Source organism: Uloborus diversus, chromosome 5, assembly GCF_026930045.1.
Source record: "Uloborus diversus isolate 005 chromosome 5, Udiv.v.3.1, whole genome shotgun sequence".
In the NCBI taxonomy this organism is placed as follows: Eukaryota; Metazoa; Arthropoda; class Arachnida; order Araneae; family Uloboridae; genus Uloborus; species Uloborus diversus.
In genome coordinates, this window is record NC_072735.1 from 69,134,771 (window position 1) to 69,153,432 (window position 18,662).

Consider the following 18,662-nt stretch of genomic DNA (forward strand, 5'->3'; position numbering starts at 1 on the left):
TATATATATATATATATATATATATATATATTTCTTATTACAACGGTTTTTTTTTTTTTTTTTTTTGAGCAATCACGATTGCTAATTGTTTTCATTTGACCGCCCGTGGCGTTGTGGTTCCTTTTTCAGCTTGGACCAGGATTCTCTGCAGGTGCGGCTCCTCTGATGCTCTCGGAATCCGCTTCTACCGGGCGGGGGCGTCCATGCTCTACCCATGCATTTACACACGCCTTTACACACATACACACGCCTATGTGCATACATTCACAGGTCTATGCACACACACAAACCTACACACGCATGCACGCGTACACACACATGCCTACAGACACAGCTATACACACGTAACTGCCCAGGAGGAAGGGCAGGCTTGGGGAACAGGAGTCGTTTCTAGAAACATTTTAGAGTTCTGTCGCAACTCGTGATTGCGAAACATATAATTTGAATTCAGAATATCAACTTTTCAGAATATCAGATCAGAATTTAAATTAATCATTTTTTTTTCATTTCAAATACTGAACAAAGCGAAAAAGGATGGATATAGCGAACTATTTGTTTCTTGTGCTAACCAGATTAACAGTAGAAGTAAGATAAAAGCAAGCAATAACAAAAGAACTTCCGAAATTCTGAATTCAGGATTAAATAACTTAAGATATAACTTTTTAAGCCTCAACTAAAAAAAAAATTTATAGGACTAATTTCATAATTTTTCTGTGTTCTCAAAAATTTTAAGGAATTTGATTTTCAGAACTGATTTCTTAAACCAACCTGAATTGTTTTTGCCCTTTCTGGAATAGAGACACAGTGGTTAGGGAACACCGGACTTCACCAGCATTGATCACTTTCGGATTGAGCTATGCACCAAATTAATCTGGTTAGAATTCGTTATTTAAGCACTGATTAGAAACCACGATTGATATAATTATTCTGGAAAATAACTTTTCCGTTCAAAATTCAAACTGGTTCATTCTTATTATCCAGTTGAATCAAAGTTAGAAAATCACAATGTAAGATGATTCTTTGAAAAGAAGTGAATTCAAATTCAAAGTTCGGGACGGTTTTGGCGAGAAATGAAAAAAAAAAAAAAATCCAGGCGTATAGATCGGCCATTCTAAAGAATAAATTTACGTTGGGTATTGAATATCCATAATCCAATACGTTCTCAAAATCCCAAATAATTTTCCTCTGAGCCTCGAAAGCGAAAAAGAGAATGAGAGAAAAAGAAAGATTTTTTTTTTAGCATTCCTCCAAGCCCAAAACGAAGGGAATAACGCATCTCTCTATATGTAGAGAGAGAGAGAGAGAAAAAAATAAATAAAATAGAAAGGAACCAAACTAATATTTTCCACTCGAGCAGCGGCTTATTGATTTATTCGTAGTTTAAAAAACAAAGAGTCCCCTCACGACCTATTGATCGAAGGAGGGAGCCTTTTTGAAAGGCCCTGGATCGCCCGTTCCCCAAACAAAGGGATAGGTTCTTGTCGAGACAACCAACTATGAATATGTACGTCGGTCCGAACGTTCTTTTTGGAGGCGAAGAAGAGAAGGGGGTGATCCTGGAGAGGAAGGGGGGGGGGGAGAAGGCTCGACAGAAATGGAAAAGAGCCGTCGTGTCGGCCGAATGTAACACCGCAACTGTCATCTATAAAAGATGGCCGACCATTTCTTTCCAGCTTTCAGAATGTTTGGCATTTCTTCGCCCAAATAAGCGGGGGCATCCTTCTTGTTCGGGAATCTCGAATTGTCGTTCGAAGTCCCCCCTCCTCCCATCCTCTCTATATCCTTCGGTAAAATTCTTAAAGCATTGAAGGAGATGAATTTGCACGGAGGAATCTAACGGTTCTCGGATTCTTCTATTGTCTAGACTTGTCGTGAGAATTGCAGAACTGTGAAATCTTGACACTGACACTTCGATTTTGTTTTAGGAATAACGTAGACAAGAATTAGAAAAACACCCGTACATTTACTCACATATACATATTTATAATACATTTTTTGTTATATTTTGCACAGTGCCCTTAAAATAGTTCGTTTTTATTTCAAGAACCCTTCTCCATCCTCCGGTAAAATTTTTAAAGCATTGAAGGAGATGAATTTGCACGGAGGAATCTAACGCTTCTCGGATTCTTCTATTGTCTAGATTTGTAAACCAGAATTACAGAACTGTGAAATCATGACACTGACACTTAGATTTTGTTTTAGGAATAACATAAACAAAACTTAGAAAAACACTCGAGATATTATACAAATATCTATGTCCATAATAAATGTTTAGTAATATTTTGCATAGTGCCCTTGAAGGTTTTTTTTTTTTTTTTGTCTTTTTCAAGAACCTTCTCCAACCTTCGGTACAGTTCTTAAAGCATTGAAGGAGACAAATTTGTAGGGAGGAATCTAAGGCTCCTTGAATTCCTCTATTGTCTAGTATTGTCATGAAATTTACAAAAATGGGAAATCGAGAAATTGACACTTAAATCTTGTTTTAGGAATAAAACAAACAAAAATATATTTTTAAAAAAATTACAAACAAAAAGTTGATTCAGTTTGGTGTGCTTTGGTCATTGGTGATAATCAACGAACCACATTCAAACGCTCTTCAAAGCGGAAAACGACTTGTAGTTATACAAGGAAACCTCCTCCACCGAAAGCGTACTCCTGCAGTCCAGCAGTGATGTCGTTAAGCGGAATCAATAGTGATGGATTAATTATATTAATGGTGTTAATTCAACAATTATTTACATTTTTCAAACTTTTTCCTTGCTTTGAAAGGGGAAAAAAATCCACAAGCGCCATATTCTAAAATCAACCTGTTCTCCTTTCAAGCATTCTACAGCAGCATGATTTTTTCCATCCAAAATCGGAGAAACACTAGAGCATCAAGATATTCTGCAACAAAACTAACAACAGAGCCGATGTCGTAAGCAAAGTCGAGAGGGAGGGATTAATTATCTTAATGTGGCAATTCTCAACAATAATTTACATTTTCCAAGCTTTTCCCAACCTTTTTCCTTTATTTGAAAGGGAAAAAAAAATCCACAAGTGCCATACTCCAAAATCAACCTGTTCTCCATTTCAAGAGCACTCTACAGCATCATGATTTTTTTTCCATCCAAAATCGGAAAAACATTAGGGCATCAAAATATTCTCCAACAGAGCCGATTCAGATCGGTGTCTTTCGCTCATTGAAGATTAACAACGAACCACAAACAAACGATCATCAAAGCCGAAAACGACTCGCAGTTACAAAAGGAAACCTCCTCCACCGAAAGAGTACTCCTGCTTGTCCAGCAGCGATGTCGTTTAAAGAGAAGCGACCCAATTTGAGCGGAGTCGAGAGTGAGCGAGCGACAGTAAATCGGCCAGAAATGTGTATCATTTCTCGTCGGAAAGGGCCTTCTGCTTTTCTTCGATGGATTATAAAGAGCCATTTCATCGCATTATGCGGTTAACTAAATTACACGCGAGACCATCGATCAAGGAGTGGGAGAAGCGCTTGCAATAAATAAGCATGCCTCGACGCGTCCCAAAAGGACGGTCCATGGTGGAGATTTCTTTTTTGAAGACGACACTCCTGTCGCTCCTCTTTATTTTTTTTTCCTTTTTATTTTTTTTTTTTTCCGGATTGTGTGGAGAGGGGTTCCTTTTATAATTGCTGCCATAGGAAACCGTTTATGGTTCATTGTTATGCGTAATTTGTCAGAAAAAAAGTGTACGGGCGGGAGAGTGAAGAAGTAATTGGCGTTTGGAAGACAGTGATGTATGAAATTGTGAGCTGAAAATATGAAGAAGCTCAAACGTTAAAGTGTTGCGTTACGTCATAACGGTCATTGAAAAGTTAGTAATTAAGAAATGACTCGATACGTTTAACAGAAGGTTGTGGGTTTTTATAAACATGTAAAAGTTCTGGAAAGAGTCTTGTTTTTACTTTCTATTTTTTATAAGTTTCGTGTAAGTATAAAGATCTGAAAGTTTGAAAATCAATGTGACTACTGAAGATATAGATTATACTTACATAAATCCCAAACACATAACATTATACTTACATAAATCCCATAATTGAACTATGTGAGCAAGAATAATCTTTTGATGAAAAAGCTTAAAATAGATTAAATAAAATTAACTGAGTTTATCAATGGGGAAATAGCCCCCCCCTCCCCTTCGTCTTAAAAATTTCCAAGAAGACGTGTGTCCCTTATCTTCTGGGAGTACGGGGCGCATATCAGTTCCTACATGTATATGAAATACTGTTCTAGGATTGGAAATATAAAACAGAAGGTTTTTGGAGGTTGATCCCAAACTATCTTACGCTGCGTCTTTGAAATTAGCTACGCCTCAAGCAAGTGAACACATACGTACTGTACAGCATTGAGCAGTGTACGTGCTGAACTGTGACATGGGCGAAATTATTAGAAAAACCCTTGGTAGAGAAATTGTGTGTGAAAAGAAAGGTAAAACAGTAAAATGGGAAAAAATTAATGTAATTCCAGTTGCCCACGAATGAGAAAAAATTAAAAATGCTTTAGTATTTCATTTTAAAAAAAAGAGAAATTGTATATGGATGATGAAGTAAAACATTTATTTACTTTTGCGTCCAAAGAATAAATGATAAAATTTTTGTCATTAAAGCTCTGCTTCATAAATTATTGCATGCATATGTTTTGAGTTCTAAAAATACACTCCCCATCACCATCTGTTTTTATTATTTACTAGTGGTACCCGCACGGCTTTGCCCGTAGTAGAAAAACAAAAAGGTCTTCTGGTTCGCTTGTATATTTACAAATAATGCATGGTGCATTTCTCGCCAATTCGCTTGTGCCTATGTTACGGTTCCACGTTATGATAATTTCGTAATTTACTCGTCCATCATTTTGTCCTTAAAATTGGAATAGAAAAAAAACCACATTGAATTTTCGAAAAATCGCTTCGAGGTGCACACCCCCATGCTACAAACTAATTCTGTGCCAAATTTCATGAAAATCGGCCGAACGGTCTAGGCGCTATGCGCGTCACAGAGATCCTGACAGACAGAGATCCGGACAGAGAGAGAGCCTGCCAGACAGAGAGAGATCCGGACAGAGAGACTTTCAGCTTTATTATTAGTAAAGATTTTTAAAGCACATTAATGAAAAATTTTCTAAACAAAAGCAAAAGAAAAAAAATGCAAGCAGTAACAGAAATTGATATTTAATATCGGTAAAAATTCCGTTGCAAGTCTATATCATCTTGAAAGCACACGATTTTATGATAATTATGTTGCATTAAGTATCGCTAAACCAATGTTAAATGACAGTTTTGAATAGTTGAAGACGTTTGTGCATCAAGAAGGAGATAGTTCCACTTTTAAAAAACTTATAGGAATTACATTAAAAAAAAGTTTTAAAAATTAATTTTTAAAAGTTTTGTGTTTGTATTCAATTTTATGTTAGAATTTGCCTCGACGAATGCAGTTTCAATAATATTTACTAATAATAAAGCCGAAAGTCTGTGTCTCTGTCTCTGGATGTCTGTTACGACGCACAACGCCTAGACCGTTCGGTCTATTTTCATGAAATTTGGCACAAAATTAGTTCGTAGCATAGGGGTGAATTTTTCGAAAATTAGATTTTGCTCTTTTTCTATTCCAATTTTAAGAAAATTTTACCGAGCAAATTATCATGACGTGGACTAACATATTATCATAACGTGGTGGAGTAAATTACCATAACGTGGACGAGCAAATTACCATAACATGGGCGAGCAAAAGCAAATTGGCATGAAATTCATCATCCATTATTTGTAAATATACAGGCGAACCAAATGACCTTTTAATTTTCTACTACGGGCAAAGACGTGCGGGTACCACAAGTATTTTAATAAAACACAATGCTGCTTATGTGTAATTGCTTGTTACATGTTAGAACTGTCTCGTTCTTGCTCCAAATACATTAATCAAAAAAAAAAAAAAAAAAAATATATATATATATATATATATATATATATATATATATATATATATATATATATATATATATATATATATATATATATATATTTTAAATAAAATATCAAATAATACTTGATTTTAAAAAGATAACTTTTAACAAATAGCATTTTAGTTTTAAAATAAGTAGCACGCAAGTTAGTGATGTTTTTCTTCACTTTTTATTGAATCGTAAACTGTTAGAATTTCTTTCCTTTGATATCTTATGGAATATTGGTTGGAGATATCTCGTTCTTGTACCGATATAAAGAAAGATAATAGTTTTCTTTAGATATTGCAATATAAAGCAAGCTTAATAAAAATTCTAGTTGTAACCTTTTCGCACGGAGGTCTTTACTGCTTTTCAATGAAATTTTGGGAAAACGTTTTTACTTACTTTTTTTTCTTATCTTCGAAGAATTATTCTTGAAATTCAATTACGCCAATAGTATTCATCATAAACTCCCATAAATCCTAGTTACTCCGGTTTTTTGCTGGCTACAAAAAGAGAACCATCATTAAAGCTATAAATTAATCACAAATAAAACATGCATAAACAAAACGGTAAACAAAAGTATGACAAATATGCGCGAGCCTGGAAGCTAAGTAATAAGCAAATATTTTGCATAATGGTGCCTATAAAATGTTATGACTGTGTATATGTGATTTCATTATTAAGTAACTAAAAAATCCTCCGTCAAGGTTTGACGAGTGAAAATTGCTCCTACATTTGAACGAAGCAATTGCCTGTTCGGTGATATTTTGATAGTTGAAATGTTAACTCGAACTCCAGTAGAACTCTCCAAAAAAATTTAAATTCAAACAAAATTGTAGTGGTAGTAAAGTAACCTCAATGAGTGATTTAACTAAGCATGAAACTTTCAAAAAAGTAATTTACCTTTAATTGCATGTTTTCTTATTTTATCGTAAAAAGATCTCCTCGATTGTATTTGCAAAAATTTCTCCAACGTTTATACGTTTGATGGATCGTATTAACTTCCACTCTTTATGCCAAATTACTTCTTTCATACCTGCCAACGTTATTTTTTACTTCCATTTTTATAGCTGATGATCTGAATGCGCTTTAAAAGTACAGTGAAACTCTTCTAATGCGGACACTAACGAGACAATTTTTTTTGTCCTTAATAGAGGGGTGTCCACCAGGACAGGGGTTTAAAAATGTTATTTGCCTTGGAATCGGGAACTTAAAAATTAAGAGAGGTATGCGTTAAGAGGGGTTTAACTGTATTTTGTCTTTCCAAACGTAATTTTTGAATCCCCGCGTTGGCTAAGTTCAAGAAAAAAACAATTAAACTAGAAAAAAAAGTGTATTAATCAGCTCCCTGTTCAAAAGAATGGGCACTGTTTACACTTGAATCTGGGCAATTCTTCGGGTAGCTAATTGACATTTGTTAAACAAAACAGTAATCATTTTGTAACATTTAACCTCGAAGTCTGCATTCTAAAGGAGAACTTTTATACGAGGGTGATTCGGAAAATAAGTTTCCCCGGGCAACTGTGGGCAGAGGTATGTGTGAAAGTCAAATAGTATAAGGAGACATGAAAGATACGACACAACTTAAGTATCAAGCACGTTGAGAAATTTGTCATTCCGCTTGATAAGCTTCAAAAAGACCTCCAAGAAAACATCAGCATATTGTATACACACGAAGCCTTGAACGGCTATGGGCGACACAGCAGCTGAACACGCAAGACACCAATACACTATTGGGTAGACAATGCGAGACCGACGGCAAGGGAAAAATATATTGCAACTCTTGATTGGGAGCTCTTACGCCATCTGCCATACTGTTCTGATCTCGCACCCAGTGACTTCCATTTGTTTCCGACTTTGAAGGAAAATCTCCGCGGAAGGCACTTTGGAGAAAATGCCCAACGGCCAAAAAGCCGTTGAACGCTTCTTTAGTATGCAAAGCCCTGAGTTTTTCCGGGAGGGCTTTTTGAAGCTTATCAAACTTTATGACAAATGTCTCAATGTCCTTGGTACTTAATGTTTAAAAATAAAGTTATGTTTTTCTTTTAATGCCTCATTCTATTTTTTGACTTTCATACACAACTCTGACCTCAGTCAATAGGAAAAACATTTTTCGCCTCTTCCTTATATTTTGTTAGCTGTACTTAATGGTATGTAGGGATCCTAAAATACATGTTGGATGGTTTACCAAAAAAAAAAGTTGAATACATGGTAACTGAATGACATGCTATACTTTCAATATTGTTTGTCAGTTACTATGTCTTCAAGATGTTTGTTTTAAAATCATCCAGATGTATTTTGGGAATTCAATTACTCTATTAAATTCAGCTTGCAAAACATAATAATCCAAGGGGAAAATACTGTAAAATGCATATTTTTTGTGTTAAAAACTGCAAAATGAATTACTGCTTTGCTTTTCAAATTTCAGTCAGTTACCTCTGAAATTACCCATTAAGCCAATGCTGATTTCATTTCAGTCCCAAACGCCACGTTGAAAAGCTCCGAGATCAAAAACTAAAACAATAAGGCCATATATTAACATTAGGACTTTGATGTCCTTACTAAAATACCGAAGGATCGGGTGGAGGATATGATTCGGTGCTGCATATGTACACGAACTGTGAGCAAGTGTGACAAAAGAAAAAAAAAAACTGAAAATAACTTATAAGTGCTCGTTTTTAATCTGATAGTAAATTTTGACGATTTTTTAAAGTTGGTCTTCTTAGGCACCCGCGTTCCTATTGAACTCAACTGGTCATTTTTTATTAAACTGCTGATAAACTTAATTTAAACTTAAATTTTCTCATTTAACGATTAGTTTCTAATTTTTTATGAGTCATCTGTTGAATGTACAAAAATTGAAGCCAATTGAATCATAAATGAGCGACACATTGTGCTCTTAACCTTAGGTTGTTCTCATTTGGAGCTCTTACCTTGAATATATTTTTAATATTACTGTTGTGCGTATTTCTTACTGATTTTTTTTTTTTTTTTGGTCGATCACTTTATGTATTACCTATTGAGGAACAACTTTTAAAGTTCTCCTATTTATTAGTTTTTCTTTGGTATAATTACTGGGGGAGTGAATAAACAATACGAAAGGGTTGAAATTTATGCAAAACTATAATTTTTGAACTATTGAGCAATCTTTTATGTATTTATCCATTTATTTATCTATTTTTCATCTACTTATTTTTTTTTTCTACTGGCAAACTCTGCTTCTTCCCCCCAAGAGAGACCACATGGTTTTGCAAAGGAAGGAAGGAGTTTGCTCACCATTTTAATCCCGTGAAGTAAATTCGTGCACGCATGTTTGCGTCAGAGTAGTTGGGGCTAAACAAAAAATAAGTAAAGAAAGAAATAAAAAAAAGAGAGAGCATCGTCGATGCGAATTTTATGAGATGCGACATGACACATACAGTCGCATAGACGTCTCTACTACTATGAATTTTTCAACTTCACGGAGAACACACGTTGTGAATTATGACGAATGTGACTAGTAGGAACATTCACCTTCGTCCCATGAATATTTCAATTTCAAAAAACTAACGTTCCTACCACTCTCTCCCAAAATCAGATTTCCATGCATTTCCCCCTACCCTCTGCCATATGTCATGCATACGTCAGCCGTGCTTATAAACCTCAACTTGACAGATATAAAAAAGACTGTATGCAGTATAAAATGAGGGAAAACACCACGCGCATCTTCTGCATCCGTACTGTACCCTTTGCTGATATGTGAATGTGAATTAGTTCACGCTGGAAATTTTCTGAAATATTCGGCAATGTGTCTTTTGCTTATGTTATTAGCAAATTATGGAGTGTTCTTATAAATAGCAAAAAAAAAAAAAAAAAGAAAAAGAAAAAAAAAATTAAACGAACAGTACGGTTGCCCTTGTATCATTTGTGACGTCATGAAGACCACGCCTTGTTTAAAGAATTTGACATTTTAAAAAAATAATTAAAAAATAACTGTTGGGAAAATGAAAGTATTATCTGAGTCCATGGTTTTTTCTTCCCTTTTTTTTTTTTTTTTTGCTTATTCTATCAATTTCAGTGACAAAAAGTACTACTTTTGATTGAAGGAAACAACCCCATTTGAGCATTAAAACTTTTGAGGCTATTAACATCTTAAGCTTACAATACGCTGTAATAGTAAAAACTTGAGTAAGAAAAGTTCAGTTCGTCACATTTTATTTTACTTAATTTTATTCTTTTTTTTAATTTCTGTTATAGGAAAATGTTTATAAAATTGTGGTTATGGGAATCTGATCGGAAATGGGACGTTTCTTAGCATTCAGAAAGAAACAACCAAGCTAAGCTAATGAAATATTGTAAACGTTCCATAGTATCGATTGGTATATGTATCATACTAGTGTGTGTATAAGGATATTGTGTTTCTTATTGAATGAGCATAAATTCCTTTCAATACAGGGTTTTAACTTTTACACTAAAAAATTTTAAAAAACCTTGAAATTTTGCGGTAGAAAGTATTATCATCCTTGTTGCCTGCACTTTTTACTTAGGAGTTTTATTTTAGTGCAAAGTTAAGGCGCATATTATGATAGAATTTGTGGGAAAATTTATACTGCACTTCAGTAAATGTTACTGTAATATTTTTCAATAAAATATGATTGTATGGTAAAAAGTTCTGCCAACATGCATACTATACTGCCGTGAGAAGAAAGGGAAGTAGCTGCAAAATTTTCATTTTTCGTTTTATTGCAATTTTGTCATCTATTGTTCGTTAGCTTTTTAGTACTGCTTATTTGGTTTCCGCTGAAAAAAAGGCGCGAAAAAAACATGTAATTCCAACATTTCCCTATTGTTAGTATTGAATCCAACACACATTCCTTCAAATATCTCAAAAACTCATTTCTGTACACTCTCAAAAATAATTCCTTCAATTGACGGAAATTCTCTTGGCAGCAGTGCTGCCGGACTTTTCACGATTTTTAACGGATTTCCGTTTTTATTTTCTCCTGTCAAATGAAGGAACGTCCTTCTTTTTTCTTTTCGTCATAGGAGGAAAATTTTCCGTCATTTGACGAATTTCCGTTTTTATTTTCTCCTGTCAAATGAAGGAACGTCCTTCTTTTTTCTTTTCGTCATAGGAGGAAAATTTTCCGTCATTTGACGAATTTCCGTTTTTATTTTCTCCTGTCAAATGAAGAAAGTTTCGTCCATATTTTTCCCGCTGTGGGAGGAATATTTTCTGTCATTTGACACTTTCCCCGTTTCTTTTCTTCTCCGTTAAATGTGGGAAATTTTTCGTTGTTTGAAGAAACGTCCGTTATGGTAGTTTCTGTTACATGAAGTCAACTTTTCGTTATTTGAAGAAATGCTCGTTTTTTTGTTTGTTACATGAATGATTTATTTCGTTGTTTGAAGAACGTCCGTTATGATCGTTTCTGTCAGATGAAAGACAATTTGCGTTATTTGAAGAAACTTTTTTCTTTTTTGTTTCTGTTAATGAGGTTTTTTACAAATATTTTTTTCAGATACTTTGAAGCTGTATTTTTTCTTAGTCCGAAACGTGGATACATCAAACCACCAAAATCCCAAGTAAAATTTTAGACCCCACCCCCTCCCCCGCGAAAAAAACTCTCCAAAAATAATTACAAACTTATTTAAAAACAACTTTTAATTTTTTTAGTTTTAGAATATGTTGTCAGTCGAAAATTTTCGGAAACGGCAACCCAAAATGTTCGAATCAAATACGCCTCTGAAAATTCCACAAGAAAGTTCAAAAGTAGATTCCTTATTGCTAAATGTATTTATCAAAAATCTATTTTTGGCACCTGAAAGCAGGTATCTTATTACATAGCGGTTTCAAAATGCAGGTTTCTTTCATAAAAGACGACAAATGGTGTAAGTTTCAAATTTTCATAAACTTCATAAAAATTTTAAGAATATGAAAATTAGTTTGTGAAAAACGGCCATTTCGTGTAATAAGATAACCACTTTCAGAGGCTGAAAACAAAATTATGAAAAATTGATTGTATGCTGATCAACTTGAGATTTACTCACTCCGGTATTTTTCTGAAGTTCTATTTAAATAATAACCTGAAAAATGCACGCTGTACATATATAATGGATAAAAAATGTGCTTAGTATTGGAAGAAGATAGATTCGTCTAGTATCACTCAGTAAAATACAAAAAGAAAAAGAGTGTAGAAGATTGTAGAATTAACTTTATTTTTATAAGCATTTATACATACAGGTAATATTAACAACATCAGCAATTTCATTCCAATGTAAAATGAATCTTTTGCAAATAAATAAAAAATAAAATGTCTTGAAAATTCAATTAATTTTATTTATATTCTTGCATCAACTACCATCTTTATGGATATGAATAATTGACTAAAATAAAGAATTGAAATTGACATTATATGATAAAATTTAATTGATTTAATTATGTTAACCATAATTAAGACTAGATAATTTAGAAATAGATTTACACCCCAAATAAGAATATAGTTTCTTTACTTTTTTTTTATTTGTTCAAAGAGTAGGGTCTGGTGGGGGAAAGTGGTCAATGGGGTAAAGTGGTCATACGTCAAATAAATGGCTATAGCTTGGAAATAAATGTTCGAATGAATGTGAAAATTTTATTTTAGAGTAGGGCAGTTAGAAACTACATTTTGAATACAAAATTTTGCAACTGGCAAAATTTTATTGGGTAAAAAAAATATTTTGCGTGAATATGAAAAATTTTAAAATCTAAACACCTATTTTAACTTCCTTGGGAAATTTTGTTTGTTAGAATTAGGAACAGATTGACTGTACAGGAAGCTTCCTACATGTCTCAAGAACTCTTATTCATTAGTAGTTAGCTGAATCTATTTTAGGTAATTTTTTAGAACAATTTAAGTAAGATGGGGTAAAGTGGTCATAATATTAGGCTTAACGAATATTGTTCTTCTAATGTCACTTAATCTTTAAGTATAAGGCCGATACAGATTAAATATTAGTTTTACTTAATATGTATTGTTTTTACAGTAAACGGGGTTAAAAATACGAGTAAATGCTTATATATACGCATAAATACTCGTGTAAGCACGTACATAGGCGTATTCACATAAATGCGCCAATAAATACGTGTATGGGTATGTCCAAGTATTTTTTATCCATACAGCTATACATTCTACTATACATGTATATGCTCGCTTATACTCATATATACATGAAAACTTATATACTCAGGTAGACACGTAATATACGCGGTCGTACTCGAGTAGACATTTACATACAAGCATAAGAAATACAAGTATACAGGGTGAGTTTAAACTCTTGAGCAAATTATTAAAAGGTGTTAGAAGGGAGGATAAGAAGGAATAATCATAAGGAACATAGTCACAAACACAATGCTGACGCGCTACATGCACGCAAAGCCAGAAACTGATGGATGCAAAAAAAAGTCACAAATTTATTACACAAAGACAATTTTACACAACATTTTAGGTCTCAAGAAAGTTTTAAAGCGATTGATGAAATTTGCGGCCTGCAGCTGTAATAAATGTGTATCGCAATCACAAAGCACTCTCTGTTGCAATAACGAGACTTTTGAAAAACTTTCATCAGCCGCTGCGCCTTTGTTGCGATGCTACTACAGGCCGTCACTTTTAACAACTGCTCTAAATATTTCTTAAAAACTAAAATATTAGGTAAAATCATCTTGGTGCAACAAATTTGTGCCCTGCTTTGCATCCATCAGTTTCTGACTTTTTGTGCATGTAGCGCGTCAGTGATTATAACTTCCTTATGATTCTTAACTTCCTATCCTTCCCTCTCACACCCCTTTGATTTTTGCCCAAGAGCTTAAATTCACTCTGTAGGTCGACATGTATATAAGCGTATATTCTCGTGATACACACATGTACTGGTGTATGCACGTAAATGGACGTATATACGTCTATACAGGTATATGGTCGTGTTTACGCGAATACATGCATATATACTCGTGCTTCCATATATATACGTGAGTAGATACATACTCCAAAGACGCACTGGATGTATCCACGAATTACCTCGTGTATACCCGTATATGTATGTATGTACACTTATATATGCGTATATACGTCTACTTTACACATATATACTCAAGTATGCACGTATTTTCTTGAGATACAAGTGCATACGAGCATATGATGTTCGTTTATACGCGTATGTACTCGTATACACATGACACATGTATACACGTGACACGTATGTACTCATGTAGACACGTATACACTCCTATAGGTAATCACGTATACATGCTTATGTACTCGTATATATACTTATACTCGTATATACACGTATATACTTGAGTAGGCACGTGTATGCATATATCTGATGTATACATGTATCTGCTCATATAGGAACGTGTTTACTCGTTTATAACACGACACGAATATATTCGTACACGCATGTACTCGTGAATATACTTGTAACTATAAAAGCAACAGAAATATACAAGTTTTAGGGTTATTTATAATCATTTTGCTTCTATTTTTAAATATAACCACTTTACCCCATGCTATGACCACTTTCCCCCACCCCATGGGGTAAAGTGGTCATAAAAACATAGGGAAAAGAAAGTGCTATAAAACTAATAAAATCAATGTTTTTCTTCCTAAAATTCAATGTACCGTGTTCTTTAATAATGCAATGTAAAATAACAATGAAAAAAATTGAAGTGTTTAAAGAATTTGTTGTATTTATTATCCACCTAAGTTGAAAACCTGCGATTTTATGACCACTTTACCCCACCAGACCCTATATGATATTTTGAACAAAATATACAACAGTCATTTTACATAGTTTTCCAATCATAAAAATTACACTAACTAGATAAATAATAAAGCTTGATTTAATTTTGATATTAGTAATTAAAATTTTAATTTCTGAAATTAAGGTTTGCAACATAATTGTAAGCTTCTATACATAATTTTATGAATAAAGAAACGGGAGAATAGCCACAAGTTTCAAATTAAGACATTCCGAAAATTATGTAAAAATATTACAATTTTGAAAAATAGACGAGAGCAAAGTATAAAAATTACCAGGCAATTTTTTTCTTTTTGCTTGCTTGTTTGAGCAAATTACTTCTAGTAAGGTACCTTTGATCTATACTTCGGTTTTATATTGTTTTTAGCTTTATAGTGATATGACAACACTGCCCATATAGTTTGAATCTTTATCACCATAGTTTTCAGTGCAACTGAATTTCTTTTTGCGAAGCAACAAATTTGAGATAATACATGTTTAAGGGTAACTTAAAGTATTAAAAGTATTTTACATCCATTAACTTTGAAACAGCAATGTAGATTTAGTTGTAATAGCATGTATAACTAAAAAAAACTAATCCCATAATAAACACTGTAAAGTAATACAGAATTATCGGCAATAATTTCCAATGTAGCAAAATTAGCATTTAGATAGCAACTTTTGACATCAATATGTTTATTCATCCATATTTACTAATTCATTAGCATTTCTTCAATTAAAATTTTCAATCTGTCTTTTAACTTTTAAATGACTAATTTTTTTTTAGCCAAATCAATTTTTCTGCCAATTTTATTAGTTTCAGCAGTGAACAAAATGTTTTTCACGAATTGTTTAAGTAAGAAAAACCTATTAAAAAAAAAAAAAAAAAAAACCTTAAGAGTCTTGACTAAAATCTCAAATATTTTTTTGTGAGTTCTGTGCCACTAAGGATATTTTTTTAATGCAGTAATTTAAAAAAATTGACACTTTAAATAAAAGTATAATTTTCAAGGATAATTGTATATCAAACCATTGCTGAATGGGGTCATTTCCTAAATTTGACTTCCCTAAATTTTGAAAAAGTTTACTATTTTTAAAAAATTATTTAAATTGATGCGTAGAATCAATTTTAATTTTTACTCTTCTGCCCATGACATAACACATAATGAACTGCCATTCGCACGGAGCATAATATTTTATTCGCTTCTTTACTCACATGTATGGCAAGGATATGGTTGATAGCAAGCGTAGAGCGCAATATTAAATTTGCTTTTTGGTTATCATAACGTGGAATTGTGGTAAACAGCAAGTGTAAGCATTCAGAGTGCCAGTGAAGTATGCGCATAAGTTGATCATTTGTGACGTCATAAAGACTATGCCTTGTTTGAAAAATCGGACATTAAAAAAATTAATTAAAAAATAACTGCTGGGAAAATGAAAGTATTTTCTGGGTCCATGTTATTATTATTTATTTTGCACATTCTATCAACTCCAGTGACTAAAAGTAGTACTTTTGACTGAAGAAAACAACCCCACTGTTTATTCAATTAAGAACAACATTCCTAATATCAGCTGGTCTTAAAACTTTTACTTAAATTTGCATTGATAAGTTTTTGTTCAATAATGATTAAGTTGCAGAACATTAATGAAGAAACTATTCTTAAAATGTCTCAAATACAGTATACTTTCGATATCACAAAGTCGAAGGGACGGTAAAAAAAGTTTGAGATATCAAGTTTTCGAGATAACAAGGGTATAATCATAATTTAAAAATTAGTCACACTAGTTAAAAATAAGTGGAAACATATAATGAAAGCTTAAAAAGGATACTCTAAAGAAGTAGCAAAATGTAGTGATTTACCACAACTAAACTGATCAAAGATTTGGATTACTAAGTTACAGAATGGTTTCAAACGAGTTTCGAGTGCTCCGGAACAAAAGAAGTTAGACAAAGGATTTCACCATTCCCTGTGTCTCTAAAGGGGTTTTCCGTTCATCTCCCGTTTTCAAGGAGGTGAAAATAGGGTCAAAAGGTCCAACGAAATGGCATGAGAAGGGGGCAAAATGTTTTAGGTATGTTTCTTGGACTTAAATTTTCTGAATCCCCTAGGCTGCACAATGAAAGTGACAGAAGATAAGCTTCGCCTAATCATTTGTAACCCTTGAGAGAAATAATGAAGGGGTGTGAAACTTTTGGAAACATTCCTTGAGTGGCTTCAAGACAATAAACTGCGGTTTTTCCGAAAAAGTCATATTTGACTTCGAAAAATATTTCACATAACAAAGTTTTGATTAAAAACGCTTCAACATAAGAATGAAAAATAACATTAGAAAAATATGCAAAAGGGGAGAAATAATTTTTCGTCATATCAAGTTTTTCGAGGTATATTGTACTTGAAAGACATAGCACAGAATTAAAATATAAATGCCAAAGGCACCAAAAACTAAGCCTTTTGACTAGGTTAACACTTTTTTACTCTTGGTTCTTCTTTCCCGGTTTATTTCTGCAAAGACACTGAAAGAAAAGAAAAGAAATTATCACAAGACAATAAAACTAAACAGAGAAGGGTGCAGCAGTATGCCTTTTGTTTAATAAATTCTTGCCCTTTTCCATACCTTGAGTCAATTAAAGGTGAGCATTTTTGAAAATAAGAAGAAAATATTTGAAAAAATTGGCTTCTCTTTTAAGTGACTAAAAAAACTTGAAGGTAAAAAATGTTAACATAGTTGCAACCGTCCATAAATAATCAACATTCCAAAAGTGATGTAATTTTGTTGTGTTTACCTATGCATTTTTAAAAAACACTTAAAGTAGGTTTCCGTAATTTTAACTTTATGTGGGAACTGTTCACATGTGTCCTTAGATGTTGTTCATAGGATTCCCACCATTCACCTTAGAACAAATTGCAAAAGTGTAAAATCTAAATTTACTAAAAAAAGGAAACATTTTCATTAATTTACTTGAATGTTCATGTGGTTAGACTGGTATTGAGATCACTCAAACAATTTTCTAGATTTTTTGCAAGTCAATTTCGCACTGGCAAAAAATTTGAATTCTGAAGTCTCACATTTGAGGTTTCATATGCTAGTGATTAATCTTTTGAAGTTACATCATACCACATGCAACTTTCGACTGTAAACAAGACTAATAAAAAAGGTTAAACCAATTTAAGCAGGAAATTTTCCTTTTTTTGAAAAAAAGTGAGGTGAAGTTACGAAAATTGTATGATATTTAGTATAAATTTGAAGGTATTAGGAATTATAGGATTTTTTTTAAATTAGAATAATACCTACACCTGTAATAGCAATAAAGATGTGCTAGGAGATTGAAAAAATGTTCCATAAGAGACAATGACAATAAAGGGCTGGAACAAATAGATAAAATTCTACTGGACAGAAGTTTTTTTTTCTATCATATTCTTTCAACAAAACAAGATTGCAAATTTCTTTACTAAATAAATGTTAAATGCGTACTTAGAGAATGTGCTTTCTTTTACTAGAAAGGTGTTTATTTTTGGATGAGTCTAGGTAAATACTTCCCAAACAAACATACCCAAATATTAACTATAACTTACTTAAATTATTAAAATTAAGTCACACATGCATGACAATAACATACCGCTGAATGAACTAATTCAGAAAATATATTACTTGCATGTATTGATGCTTTCCATCCAAAAATATTAAAAACTCTTCTGAATTTTAATATTGTCCCCTATAAACAAACAAAAAATGCATTTTGCTAAAATTATGTAAGTGATGATTTCAAAAGTTTTAGGACACAATTTTTATAAAATTTTAGTACATTTTGAAGACAACAAATATCAAGTTTTTTTTTTAATTTAAATGTAATTCATTAGCTTGATTTTCATATTGGATTATAAAACGTTTCAAATTCTTGAAAACTACAACAGAATGCATTCAATCTTTTATTATTTAACACAGTGACACATT

At 32.8% G+C, this 18,662-nt stretch overlaps 1 long non-coding RNA gene across 2 annotated transcripts in view; it reads right to left on the reverse strand.

Annotated features, from left to right (window-relative positions):
• Positions 1 to 18,662, reverse strand: part of LOC129221996 (uncharacterized) — a 555,093-nt gene that overhangs the window by 113,079 nt on the left and 423,352 nt on the right. For both annotated transcript variants that reach the window (XR_008580560.1, XR_008580559.1), the window contains exon 5: positions 6,357 to 6,457. This is a non-coding gene — a long non-coding RNA (uncharacterized LOC129221996). The remainder of the gene's footprint in view (positions 1 to 6,356; positions 6,458 to 18,662) is intronic.